The following is a 14,704-nucleotide window of genomic DNA, read 5'->3' on the forward strand; positions in this document are numbered from 1 at the left end:
CACTGATGACTGCTGAAGGCTTGACCCCCTGTCAGAGACTTCCTCAGGACCGATATTTCTCAAATTGCTTTCCCCCAGGCCCAGCCCGGGGGACCCGCGGCTCGGGGCCAGCTTCCCCGGCCACGCTGGGCCAGTGACACGCAGGCGCCGGAATCGAAGCCACGCTGGGTCTTCCCAGCCTGGTCCCCGGGCCAGGGAGGGCGGGCGCCGCGGAGCGCTTCCCGTGTGCGAGGCTTCCCACAATGCACCGCGCCGGCAGTGGCGGCGACCGCGGCGGCGCTCTAGCCGCGGCATGTCTGCGTCTCGACTGCTCTGGGAGGAGGAAGAGAAGGAGGAAGAGGAGGAGGAGGAGGGGGAGGAAGAGGAGAAAGGCGCAGGGGTGGGAGCTGTTGCCGAAGCTGCCACAGCAAAAGTTCTCTCCCCTCCCCCCTTCCCCTCCTCTCAAGGCCCCTAGAAAGGTTGGAGCTGCCGCCGCTTGCAGTCGGTGACCGCGCGACTCGGCGCCCGCCCGCGGTAAAGCGCTGGGCCTGGAAGGCCCGGGCCCGGGGGAGGGCGGGGGAGGGGGAGGGGGCGGCGCGCGGGGGGAGCGCGCGGTGGTAACGGCCTGACCCCGGGGGGAGTGAGCCGTGGCGAGGCTGGGGGTGGCCAGGGGAGCGGCCGAGGCCGAGGGAAGCGCAGGAGCTGGCTGGGGAACGGGAGGAAGCAGGGCGCGGATGGTGGGTTGGGGGGTTGAGAAAGGATAATGACGGGGGTGGCGGAGGCGAGAAGGCGGCCTCCGAGGCCTGAGGCGGGTGTCAGAGGTTGGGAAGGAGGTGGGAGGTTTGCAGGGGGAGGCCGGAGGGTGCTGGGTGTGGGTGTGAAAAGGCTAGGGAGACACCAGTTCTCTGTCGGTCGTGCCTGGTGCAGTGCTTTATGCACCGCAGGCCTCAGTCACTGTTGCTGCCAGAGTGTGTTCTTCGGGAGAAGGGAAGGGTAGGGTTGGAGAAAAGGGAATCCTTGCGGGAAACGTAGTGGGAGTGTGTGCAGGCAGAGAGAGGCCGGAGGGAAAGATGCCGGATAGGTGGAGGAATGCAGAGGGTGGCTGTGGAGGAGTCTTGCGGAGTCCGGGGGGGCGTTCATTGTGCAGATACGTTAGGTGTTTCGTTATGGAAAGAACTGAAGCGTTTCTAAAGGAAAGGAAAGAAGGGATACAAGGAGTTTCCGCGAATAGAAAGGATCGCGTTTGAAGCCAGAGAAGTGCTAAATACTAACGACTATGAAGAGAATGCATGATAGAATAGACAGATGTAGTAGAATTAATAAATGTTGGCTCAAGGACTAAAGAGTTATTCCAGATGGGCCAGGATGGCCTAGTTCTGAACCTGTTTGGGCTCTTCTGTAGATGACATCTGGTAAGTGCGGTCCCGCAGTGGTTGGGGTCAGTGAGAATTAGACCTTAGTCTGTAGTTTTGGTCTGAGACCTTTTAGACCTGCACCAATGAATATGATAATTTCTGAAACAGACGGTAAGAAAACGCCTGGCCTACAGGGATTCCCTAAGCCATGAGTTTAGATTTTAGCAAATTTGAAGTATTGTCATTTACTAGAGGCCGGGTGAGCACTAATGCTGGAATGGAAATTACTTGACTTGGCGGTTTTCTTCTCCACTGCCCAGCTTATCTGGTCCAGGAGAACTGATGCCATATTATTCACCCTGGTTGCAGTACACAGGGTTATAATTAATGGTGGGGGGAGTCCATGCACAGTGGCCTTTCTTTGGAGGCTCCATTTGGAGCTCAAATTAGTCTGACGGGATTGGTTCCATAACTCTGGGGCTGGTGGGAGATCTTCTGCTATTCACGGTTCCTGAATGTATACTCTCACTGAGGCATTGTGGTATTGAAGAAAATGCATCAGCCTGCAAAATGTGGGCCTGCAGAATGGAGGATCTAGAATATCTGTTTTGGTCTTAGGTTGCAAGGAGGTCAGGACTGGTTGACTTGAGGTCTAGGGGAACTTGAAAAGACTGGATGATTCTAGAGCCAGGTTAGAGGGACTATAGCATTTTCATATCAGGAAGTGAATCAAGGCCTGTTGGATTTGATGAGCTCCCACCAGACCAGATTTTCAAGAGGGAAATGTAGGCTAGAACCATACTCTTAAGATTTACCTGAAAATTATTCACTTTTTATTATTAAGAAAGAATATTACAAGGTACACATTACATTGTAATATTAATTCAACTGAGGAGAGGTTAGTATAAAAAATCTTTTTATGGAAGTAGAGGGTGGAGGGATGAATGGGGAAGATGGAAAGAAATTTGGGAGAGGGATGGGAAAATTCAGTCATTCATTTGTTTAGCAAATATATCTTAAGGGGGGGGTGAGAATTTAGCATTAGAAATGAGAGGGGTTTTTATTAAAAATTTTTTAATGGAAATAATCCAGGATTTTTTTTTTTTAATTTGGAAAACTTTTTATGTCAGTACACTTAGATTTACGCTTTCTTTTCAAGGGCTTCAGTATATTACATGGTAGGATATACCCATTTTTATTGTCATCACAGAATGAGAGAGTCTGTTTTCTTTCCCCTCACCTGCACTGTATATTATTACTTAATTTTTGTAGGTTTAATGGACTTAAATATAGTATGTCATTATTTTTCTTCCCTTTTAAATTGTATGAAATAACACATGTATATAATTAAAAAGTAAAATTGTCCTGAGGGAGCTTATAATGAAAAGCAATAGCCCCTGTCTCACCTGTCCATTGTAGTCCCACTTTCCAGAGGCTACTACTTGTAAGCATTAATTTTTGTAGTTATCATGTTTGTCTTCAGGTCTGCAAGTAATATACATGTACTGTTATTTCTTGATTGTTTAAAATGACTTTATGAAGGAGTCAGAAAGACTTCTATGAATGGAAAGGATTTGTGTCACTGGCATTATCCCCATTCTCCTCCTTTCAAAACCTTTGATAGTTATTATTTTAGCTTTTTTAGCTGTCTTTATATCTTAAAATAATATGCTTAAAGAGAAAGCATTTAAAATTAGACTGGAAATAGACTGGGTGAGAAGGTAGAGGGAGGCTTAATGGATGGACCTGTAAGAAACACTAGGTTGTGGGAAACAACATCTCTGCAGCATAAGGGTTTCTGGTTAGAGATGAGGAGGAGTTGCTTGGCAATGATAGTTGTTCATCTTGGAATTAGTTACCAGGTCAATTGTGCAGTGTTCTTTGACAGTCTTCTGGAGAGTTTTAGAGTGGGGAATCTGGGAATGGATTAAAAGGACCCTTGACTGTTCTTTCCAGGCTTCTGTGGTAATTCTTATAGGAGTTTTTAGGAAGGAATGAGTTGTTGTGGATAATGTGTTTCTGTTTTGTGGAGGGAAGGAGGGATGGGGAAATGTGATAAAATGGGGAGGAGGATGAAGGTCAGGTATGATGGAGGTGGTGATAAATTTGTAGGAGGGTGAAGAAAGGGTAAAGAATTCTGAGGATATTTGGATATAGTTGATGTGGAGAAGATTTAAATTTACAGTGGTGAGGCTGAGGTTTGTGGCAGTTACAAGGAAATTTGCATATTTAAGTCACTAATATGGTGGGAATGTGGTGGAAAAAAGTATGCTGCTCATATATTAGGATTGATTTGTAAAATACTGAGTTTTGTAATTTGTGTATGAGGTTAAACATCACCAAGTCAGTAGACAGATGGGGAGAATAGAAAGAACAAACTTGCTCCCTTTTTCCAGAAGTCTTGTTTAAGTAACCTCACCTCTTGAGAATCTTTACTTTGAATAAGATCAGCATTCACATGCAGATTATATACTGCTAAATCTTGTATTTGCTTATGGGAATTATTCTCTCTTTGTTTTGCAAAGGGTGGCTAGACTGAACCTACTCTGGAGCCAAGACTTTCTTTAATCTCCGGGGAAACTCAAAACAGTTTGATATTTAAGTGCTTAATAAATTACCTGTTGAATGACTGATAGAAAGTAGTGTTCACTGTCAATGATAATAGTGGGACTGTGTCAAATTGCTGAGTACCATGGGAGTACTGTAGACAAAAATTGTGTGTGTGTGTGTGTGTGTTTGGGAGTGAGGGACAAAAGGGATATCTGACTGGTGAAGCCTGTGGATTTAAGGGAAGAAGACAGAATTGATTAGAATGGGACTGGAACAGTCTTGCTAAAACACTAAAGGGGTGGGACCAAAGGTTTCTTCTAATCTGAGCCTAGTTTAAGCTGAGTATATTATTATTATTATTATTATTATTATTATTATTATTATTATTAGAGCATGAGCAGGGGGGGTGTGTCGGGGAGGGGGAACAGAGGGAGAGGCAGAGAGATAATCTTAAGCAGGCTTCACTTGGAGCTCAATCTCATGACCCTGAGATCATGACCTGAGCTGAAATCAAGAGTTGGACACTTAACCGACTGAGCCACCCAGACACCCCAGTCTGCGTAAATTTTAAATCTGGATCTGGAGTTGGTTGGTTTAATTTGGGTTTTCTTACCTAAATGACTGCTTAGAGATTTTTAGCTGTTTTAAGAATCTGTCTGATTTAATTCCTTTTTGGCATGATAGTAAAAAAGCGTTAGGTGAAATTTCTTCCTCAAGCAATTTATAGTATTTATATTTTTTTAGGGAAAGAAAGACAGTTACGAAGTAATTTAGTAACAGTGTAAGATTTCAGAAAGTTGATTTTTAAAAACAAATATCAAAAGTATATCTCCAGATGAGAATTTTTATATTTTGGTAGTCATTTTCAGTAGTAGTATTCAGAACTTTTTTGGATCACCTTTTCTGAATTCCCTTCTAAGCCTCCAGCACATTCTGTACAATTTATCTATTTATTAAGTACCTATTGTGTGCTTTTGGGGGACTGGGCTTGTAAAGGTGGGTTAAACATGGTCCCTATCCTAATAAGAGTTCATAATCCCTTCAGAATGGCAGAGTTACAAATAATACGAGGCATAATATTCTGAATAGTCTCATTGGTGACAAATCTTTTTAGTTTGGAAGATTCGATTTTTAGAAATGCTGAATATCCGTCAATAGAAAATAGAGTGAATAAAGCATAGTTTTGGTTTAAATTCAGTTAGTCACAGAAATAGGAATGGTTTTCTTGGTTGACTTTGGAAAACACTCCCCGCAATGAAGTTGGAAATATGTTGAACAGTAATGATAACTTCTCTTGTACGTAGTTGAACACTAGATAAATGTTGGTTAAGTGCATCAGATGGTTGGATGGATGGAGTGAATAAATGGGTAAGTGGTAGCCTCCCAAGGTAACTATTTTAAAGAGGGCCTCACTGATTTTAACCAGCTGAGCCACCCAGACCCCCTAGGACATCACTGATTTTAATATGTAAATAAATTCTGGGTGTATTTGTTAACAAACACTTTGATTACTGTGAACAAGATACTTTATGATTAAGATCCTAAATGGGTTTTATGGACAGTAAATGCTGTAGGAGTTCAGGGAACGGAGAAATGAATATTGGCTAAGGTTTGGGGAAAGGATTTAAGTGTACCATACTTTAGCTAGGTATTTGAAAGGATTCCTTAGGGATCTCAGGAGAGGAACTAAATTGCTCCAAATTTCTCTTGCAGCCCTAGAATGAACCTAGAGTCTGGATCTATTTTTGTCTGAATGCTTTCTGCCTATTTCATTTTAGCTACTCCTACTGGTTTGTTCCTCTTCAAATTCTCCTTTGCTGGGTAGATTTTGAGCTCCCTGGAACAATGGGGGGGGGGTCTGTTTCCATCTATGTCTAGTGTAACTTTTAGTTTTTCCTTTTATGAGCCTGTACCCCACAAATTACTTGGTCTCTGTGAGTGAAGAGCATGAGTCAACTTGGCTCTGCTATCCTGGCATTTTCCTGCGTGCTTTTCTCAAAGCTGCTTTCTGAATTACAGAATGGAATAGTCAGAGAATTGAGGGCATATGTCTAGTAGACACATTCTTGTTGAATAAATGAATGAATGAGAAAGTATCAGATAATTTGGAAGCTCTAAATGATCTTTATATTTCTGATTGTTTCAGTTTATTCATAACCTGCCTATTTTCTGCAAAGGATTTATTGGGGCTGACAGAAATATGTATACTATAATCTGAATTGAAATAATTGAGGAAGGCTAGTTGAAGAGAAAATGAAAGAAGAATCTGTTTAAAGAATATAGGGTCTATTACTATGAATGCTAGAGAACTAGGAGTAAAGTGGAAGATAACCAGATGGAGAAGGAAAGGTGTCATCCCACAGAAAGTATGATTCTGAAAGAAGAAAAAGATTATTGATATATGATAGGTTATGTTTAGCGGAAAGCAAGAGAAGATTGAAAGTGTAGAGGATTATTTGGAATGGTTATTTTGGGGAGGAAGATGGTAAGACAATTTGAAGGATAATAGTAAACCGAAGTTTAGAATGTAGCAGAAATTATTTATGATGTGGATTTATAACAGTTTTCAGAAAATGATGGAGTGAGTTCTCTTTAGTCAACAGATAATGAACATTTGTTATATGTAAAAGCATTGTTAGATGTAGTCAGGAATAAATCCTTTGGGATTTATATTCTAGTAGTGGAGCTGAATTTGTGCACAAATAACTACACTGTGATCAACGTATCTTAAGAAAAACAATGTTACTGAAGTTAAAAAGTAGGAAAAAACATTTAACTAGGGGGAAACCTGGGACTACATTTAATGGCATGCAAGTGGCTTTTTAGCTAGTCTTTGAAGGGATGGATAGGATTCTGACTGGTAGAAATTACTGGAAAGAGAGCATTCCAATCTGAGGGATTAGCAAAAGCAAAGACTTGGAGGTGAGAAGCCAAGGATATGTGGGGAATAGTGAGTTAGTGTTTAATTTTTTTTTTTTTTTTTTACTGTGATCCACAGTAAGAAATACATGTCACGTCTTCAGCTAGTATATGCATATTTGAATGTTTGTATATATGTATAAAACAAAAAGCTCCAATAACCATATCCCTTACCATGTTGGATGCACTCATATGTTTTCCATTCTGTTCTGTTTGGCAAAAAAAGATGGCTGTCACTCATAAACTGATTTCATGACTAACTAAATAATCTATCACAACTTGTAGTTTGAAACACAGAGTTCATGAATAGGGCACAATACGGTAAAAGGTAGGAAGAGTCAGTGGGGTTGGGTAGAAAATGGATAGCCTTGAAAGCTAAGCTAAGTAGTTTGTGTTTGATACGATGTAGTGTTGTGCTTAGTAAGCAAACAGAAGCTGGGTTTTAGTCTTAGCTCTTCTGTTTTACCTGTGCTATGATTATGGAGAGAATTACTTCCTTTCTGCGACTCCATTTTCTCATCAAGAAACTAATAATTATTGGGACGCCTGGGTGGCTCAGTCGGTTAAGCGTCTGCCTTCAGCTCAGGTCATGATCCTGGGGTCCTGGGATCGAGTCCCTCATTGGGCTCCTGGCTCACCAGGGAGGGGAGGATGACTGGAAATTTAGAGCTGTGCTAAGATTCAGAGGCAGCAACTGAAACTGGAATACATGTTGGGGTGGTTTAGTGGGGTACATTAGGGTAAGTAGTTGCAGTTTCTTACATATAGTAGGTCGTCAATTATTTGTTGAATGATTAAATATGTAAACTGAGGAATGAATGGCAAGTGGAGACAGTAATGGATAGGTTTGAGAAGGAGGGGTGAGATTAGAGGGTGCCTTTAAGGGACTGCAAACATTTCTTCAGGGAATATTTTTGTATACTTACTGTGAGCAACTGTTCCATGGTAGGCAGTGTGAAGGATACATGTTTATATATGACACAGTTCATTTTCTTTAGGAGTTTATCCAGGGACAAAAATGTGTACACATCTGTCTATGACAGAAGTACTATGGCAGGTTCGACTTTGTAGAGAAGTTGGTGTGTGGCTTAGGCTTTGAAGGATGAATAGGATTATAGTAGAAGATGCTGAGGGTTGGTATTCCAAAAAGAGGGAGTATGATATGAGTGACAGAAAAGTTCTAGATGTGTTTAGGGTTTATGTTATGAATGGAGGAAAATAAGGCTGTAAAGTAGAGGAAGCATCTAAAAATCTAGACTAAAGGGGTTTTTAAAAATTTATTTATTGCAATATTACTTTATGTACATAAAGTGCTCAAATCTTAAGGTTACAGGTCAGTGAATTTTTGTAGGTAGACATTTATGTAACTACATCCAGTTCAACATTTCCAGCACGCCAAAAGGCTCCCTCATTTGTCACCTTCAAGTTGATGTCCCGTTCAACAAAAAGTAATTACAGTGACCCTTGAACAACATGGGTTTGAATTGCACAGATCCACTTACAAGTGGAATTTTTTTTGATAATTACGTTATAGTACTGTGTTCTTTATGATTTTCTTTCTTTTTTTTTTTTTTAAGATTTTATTTATTTATTTGACAGAGACAGCCAGCGAGAGAGGGAACACAAGCAGGGGGAGTGGGAGAGGAAGAAGCAGGCTTCCCAGCGGAGCAGGGAGCCCGATGTGGGGCTCGATCCCAGGACTCTGGGATCAGGCCCTGAGCCGAAGGCAGATGCTTAACCACTGAGCCACCCAGGCGCCCCTCTCTTTATGATTTTCTTAACATTTTCTTTTCTCTAGCTTACTTTATTGTAAGAATGCAGTATATATTACATGTAACGTACAGAATATGTGTTAATCTACAGTTTGTTATTGGTAAGGCTTCTGGTCAACAGTAGGCTATTGGTAAAGTTTTTGGGAGTCAAAAGTTATGCCTGGATTTTCGACCACTGTGGGGAGAGGTTGGCTCCGCAGCCTTTGCCTTGTACAAGGGTCAGCTGATCTCTATCACAACAGAGGAGTTTTATGTTTTTGAATTTCTTATTAGTGGAATCATACATCTGTGTCTGGTTTCTTATGCTCAACATATGTCTGTGAGATTCATCCATGATGTGTATAGCAGTTCATTCTTTTTCATTTCTCCATGGGATTCCATTATGAACGTATCACAGTGTATGTGTTTATTTCACGATTCTTGGACTGTTGGCTAGTTTCTATTTTTTGGAAGTCTAAGGACTTTCAACTTGACTCAGTATGCAGTGGGGAACCATTGATGAGTTTTTGAGTGGGGAAATGAGGTGATTTAAGAATACGTATGTGGTACCTGTTTTTGTTACGTTTTGTTTTTGCAATGAAGAGAACCTAGTGACTAGGAGACAAGTCAGAAGGCTATGACAACAGTGTGAAGTATTGAGAGCCTAAGTTGCAGTGGTGGGAGTGGGAATAAAAGAAATGAGATAAATAGAAGAAAAAATTGAAGGGATGGGAAAAGACTTTTGGGAAACTGGAGGAAAAGAAAAAAAGAAAAGGGAAACTCTGGGGCTTTTCTTGGGTAACTTGAGAATGGTAGTGCCATTAATAAAAATTATTGGATCAGTTAGCAGAACTATTTTGGTAGGGAAGAATGATTACTTTGGTTTTAAGACACATGACCAGTGTGTGGGGCACCGGTGGAAGTAGGCAAGGGGAATTATTTAGCTAGAGTTAGAAATACTGGATTCAGCTGAGGAAGGAGGTCTAATAGAGATTTGGGAATATGTACCTAGAATTGATAATTGAAGCTACTAATTCTGGATTTGGTAGGGTGCTAATGGCAATGGAATTATTTGGACTGATAATTGAGGTATTAATTGAAGCAATGATTGAAGAATATAGGTAACAAGAAATCATTATATATTCTAGTTCCTAAGGAATAAATTAGATTGTAGCAGACGGGGATGGTTTAAAGATTATTTTTGGGAGCTGAGGGTAGATATCCATATGAGGAATGAAGATGTAGAAGCAGTGTTAAGGGATGAGATGCCAAAGGGGAGAGAATTAGAGAAGGAACTGGGAAAATACCCACTATGTGGGCTAAGAAGAGGACAGTACTTGTTGGAGATAGAAGCAGCAACTAGAGAGACCACGGTAGAATCATGTGGTACAGTGACATAAACCAAAGAGGTAGTTCAGGTGTCATTGCCAAAGAGGGGATGAGGACTTGGGTGGTGGGTCATATGGTTTGGTACATAAAATTGTTTTTTGGTTTTCAGGAGAGCAGTTCAGAGACCACAGTGCAGGGGGGTAAAGGGCTGAGTGGGTTGGGAGAATATGGAAACATTGAATGTAGGAATTGTATTAAGAAGTTTATTTTAAGAAGGAGGAACAGCTCTTTTTCCAAAACTGGAGGCAAGAAGTAACAGATGGGTGAAGATACAGCATTTTAGAAGCTATGAGGAGGATTTGATTACAGGTGGAGAAGGTGTGATTTGAAGGAATTTTATGGAGTTTTTGACGGGCTTAAACATTTAAATATGAAAATGACTTGGATTAGTCAATGAGATAGAGAATTGCATTTAGAGTAAATCAGTTGTGGAAGACTTCATAGCTTTCTGGTAGTACTTAACACCAAGTGTGTGGGTGTGAAGAAAACAGATGGTGAAGATTGTCTGTCATTTGGAAGGTGCATAGTGAATATAAGGAAGGTCATGATATTCCGGAGAGGGCAATATTAAATGGCTGATGGACAGATTTAAATTGTGTGGGGAGACTAGGGAAGCCAAGAGGAGGTGAAGAGCAGGTGTAGAACTATAAAATAAAGTAGTTGTGGTTAAAAAAAAAAAAGGTCTCTGAAGTTATAATCCTGGTGGTACAGCACTTCCAATTGATGACCTGTTTTCATTATATATGTGTGGGTGGCTGAAGTGCAGGTGAAGGTTTTAGGAGTTGAGGAAGGTCAGGGTGTAGAAAGTACTTCAGCGTTATTGTTGAAGTTACCGAGAATAATGGCTGAATGTGGCACAAAGTAGAATTGAAGTCTTTGGAAAGGAAGAGGGGAGGGTATTCTGGAACTTTGTAGATGTTGCAGGTGGAATGGTTTAAGTGAGTGATGTAAACTGCAAAGAGATTTTTTTGGTAATAGTAGTGGCCCTTTGGAGCAAGGAGCAGTTGGTCCTTTTAGCAAGCTGAAGGAGTAGGAGAATGGATAGCTAAGTCATGAGAGAAATAGGTTGTCCAGGAAAGCTAGATGAAATTATGAAATTTCATAGATAAGATGAATGGGTGGTCATAGCAATCCAGGCAAGAGATGATAGTATCTGACTTGTGTGCGGATGGAGATAAACAGATCTGTAACATTTACCGGTTCTTTAAATTTCTTTATAAATTATACTTGCAAAATCCTAGCCATTCATATGCAAGGAAAAAAAAGATGAGGTAGAGGTATACTAATATGAAAGGCAAAAGACATTAGGTAGTTTGTTGACAGTTGAACATGGATAAGCTGATAGAAGATAGTAAAAGGGTAGAACAGAAATGAATGAGGAGGTTGGGGTTGACCTGAATAGGAATAAAAGTAAGAAGAGGAGGAGAATTAAGTAACTTGTAGCAGAGAAAATAATGGGGAAAACAATGCTGTCTAGGAAATAACTAATGCCAGGAGCCTATTCCTTCTCTGTGCACATAAGGATAGTCCTTGCCACTCATGATGTTATAAAGATATGGTGCATCATACATTATTTTAAAAAATAGCATAATAGAGATACTGAAATCTTTTGACCTCTACATGAGTTCCTCAAAACCACATCAGTGTGTGGTGATAATTTGTATACATAAAGAAAAAAAACTGGTGATAATTTGTATACATAAAGAGGTTCAGGTAAAAAGTGGGAAGAATGGGGTGGATGGTAGGAAGGGGATGTCCTAAGGAATCTAAAATGGCCTCTGTAGTTTTTTCTTTTCTTTTTTTATCTATAACGACTTTTATCTTATGTATTTCTTAGTGGTCTTAGGAGGCTGGTTGCTGTGTTTTCTCATTTCACTTAATAACTATATAGAGGTAAATCCCAGATGCACAGTTCTAAATATGCTTTCCTGCCTTGGTTGTAGTTAACATTTATTGAACATGTCTAAAGGAGCTGTATTGCCAATTCCAAAAACACTATTTGTTTTGTTTTGATTTGTTTCTAAATCTCAGTGCGTGAAACCTTCCTCATCTTCCGTTGATGCTATTTAAGATCTAGACCAGGCCCCTTATTCTTTGGCTTTGGCTTTGCTCTCAAGCTTTTGCTCGTCCAGTTCTGCAGTCGTATTCATTTTTGTCAGTCTTTGTTGTCTATCAACTTTTCCCTTGTACTATCAAAGGCTCGACTCTCAGTGCTTACCTGACTGTGGTTTTGAGATATTCCATCAGTGCCTTGCTGTGGTCCTGGCAGCTGACATTTTAAACCATTACTGGCCCAATGCCGTGTTCTTCAAACCCTTTGTATTTTCATTATATCCCTTACATGATTAACTCAGGCTTTCACCCTCCGAACGAAGAATACTTTCTGATCCTCCCTGTTTTTGATGTTATCCATGTTTCAGAGAGAGCATATTTATTGGCAGTGAGAAAAATACGATAAGACACAAAATACATATTATTGGTGTTCCTCCCAAGTGTAGCTTTACTTCCAGAATCTAGCCCCAGGTCATTTGTCACCCCCCCCCCCCCTTCTACATTTAGTCAGTCACAAAATTTAATAATGGACCTGTGGAGACCCAGAGCTTTGAAAAGCCTAAGAGGGCCCAGGGAGGTCACTTTGCCCATCTCACATCTTTGCTGTAACCTGCCTGATTTGGTCTAGAGTTGTTTCCAGGACCTGCCTCTGACATAAGCATGGCCTATTTGAGTGGGTTGTGTGGGTTAGACGAACGATGGATCTTAAGGAAGCTGTTGGACATAATTGTCGTGGAAATGGAGAGAGAATGTTTTAATGGTAATTATATTAATTTAACAGATAAGTGACTTCACAGGATAGGGGTTGGATGCCTGAAAATCTTGGTTGGCATCAAGGAGTTTTCCTTTTAAATTTGAGAAGAGCCAGTATCCGGGGGATTAGACTGAAATACAAACCTTGATGTTTTGTAGGGTCTTATATATGTGCGTACACACCTGCATAGACACCTGCATGTGTAGCTACATTTAATGATAGACACGATGTGTTAATTTGGTTAGGTTCTATAACTGGAGTCTTTAGGGAAATGGGCGTGGTAGTCTTGAGTTAAGAGTGATTCCAGTGAATTGGTAGAGAATGTTTGGAAAGATCATTGTCGAGTTATTGGGTGTATGCTTGGGAAATGGATTTTTTAGTGACTGTGGTGGCCTCTCGAATCGGTTCGCAAAATTTGAGGGCGGTTTGCGGCAAATTTGTATGTTAAGTTGGAGAGTGTTAGTTTGGAGGGATAGAGGGAACACACAAAATGCGGTTTTAGAAAGTTGTGAGTTGATTTGGTGGGAGCTGATACAAATGATAAAAGTTAAGTGTGGGGACGTTTTGAATAGGTAAGTGGGAGATGTAAGGAATTTATGAGGAAGCTTGGATTTTTTTTACTTTACTAGAAAGTAAATTTCAAGAGTAAAATTGGAGAGATGGTTTAGGGAAGATTATGTTTTGGGGGAAATACAGCTCTCTGGGTAAAAACAGGAAGGTAAGGGAAAACTAAAACGAGTAAGTTAAGGTGTGGAGAATCAGAGTAAGTGGAAGGGTTAAGGAAGAGGTTACTGAAAAATTTTTTATCGTGAGGAGCGTTGTGTTGGATACTACTTTGGATTAGGGGTTCAGTAAGGGAGGGGGCTTAAACGTCACTTGGTTTGTAGGGGTGGGAATAATCAGAGTTAGAGTTCCATTTCTTGAGAAGCCACGGCAGTCGCGAGCCTGGGCCGGCTCGGACGGCCGCACAGGCGGGTTTCTGCCGGCGCTCCGCCGGGCGGTGGGCGGAGCAGCGGCGCGGGGCTGCGCGCTGGTGGGCCCAGAGCCGCCGCCGTCGCCGCCCCCCGCGAGACAGGCCGAGCACAGCCGGGCGGGCGGCGCGGCGCTCCGCGCACCCGGGCCTCTCCGAGGGCGCTTCAGTAAGTGAGCAGGCCGCGCGGGCCGTGCGGTGGGGGCCGGGAGGAGGGGCTTTCCCGAGCGCCCCCAGCGGACCTCCGCACGCGGCTCGCACGGCTTCCTTTTGTTGTGTGTGTACGTGTGTGAGTGTGCGCGCGCGTGCGTGAGTGCGCCCTTGTGCAGGGAGGCGGCGGCGGAGCGCCGAGAAGCCGGGGTTTGCCTGCCGGGCCACCTCCGCGGGTGGCGGGGCCTCCCAGCACCCGTCTTCCGGGTCGGGGGCCGTGGCGCAGGCAGGGCCCCTGCTCCCAGCGAGATGGCACACTTTGTGAGTGGCTTGTCGGCGGCCAATAAGTGTCTGCCTGTCAGCGGGCACCGCCGAATGTTAGTTGACAATCCCCCCCCCTTCCCTCCTAGTCCTGCTTTTTTCAAATGTTCTATTGGACCGGGTTTTGTTTACCGTCTTACGGTGTGCCATAAGGTCAGACGGGTAATTGGTCTACTAGACAAATAGTTTTTTACTTGGTATCAAGAGCAAAAAATGTACGTCAGGATCCGTATATTGGTTGCGCTAGTAAAACCTGCGTGTTTAGTGGTGAAGAACTGTCCTAAGGCCTCTCCGTAATTAGGCTATGGGGCAAACTTTTGCTCTCCAGACGTTGTGGAGCACTTTTTACGGTGTCAGGAAAGAACTCCTTGTGGACCAGACTAAAAGCTAGATAGAGTTAGGAAATGCAAAAGTTAAAGTCCTTCCGAAGAACTTGAATTAAAAACAGCTTTTTTTTTTTGTTTTGTTTTACGTAATTATGATTGTGTAGTTTGCACGTAGAGTTTTGCAAAAT

The 14,704-nt window shown here is 42.1% G+C and overlaps 1 protein-coding gene across 6 annotated transcripts in view; it reads left to right on the forward strand.

Moving 5' to 3' along the window:
- Positions 1-241: 241 nt before the first annotated feature.
- ZNF148 (zinc finger protein 148) overlaps positions 242-14,704 on the forward strand; it is a 113,724-nt gene continuing 99,261 nt past the window's right edge. For 2 of the 6 annotated variants that reach the window (XM_026495338.4, XM_026495339.4), the window contains exon 1: positions 242-513. The gene's annotated coding sequence lies outside the window, so the exon portion shown is untranslated. Of the gene's footprint in view, positions 514-13,797; positions 13,889-13,958; positions 14,191-14,704 lie in introns of those variants that run through there. The other 4 variants (XM_026495346.4, XM_026495340.4, XM_026495337.4 and 1 more) reach the window with 4 other exon arrangements.

This window comes from Ursus arctos, unplaced genomic scaffold, assembly GCF_023065955.2.
Source record: "Ursus arctos isolate Adak ecotype North America unplaced genomic scaffold, UrsArc2.0 scaffold_4, whole genome shotgun sequence".
Taxonomy (NCBI): Eukaryota; Metazoa; Chordata; class Mammalia; order Carnivora; family Ursidae; genus Ursus; species Ursus arctos.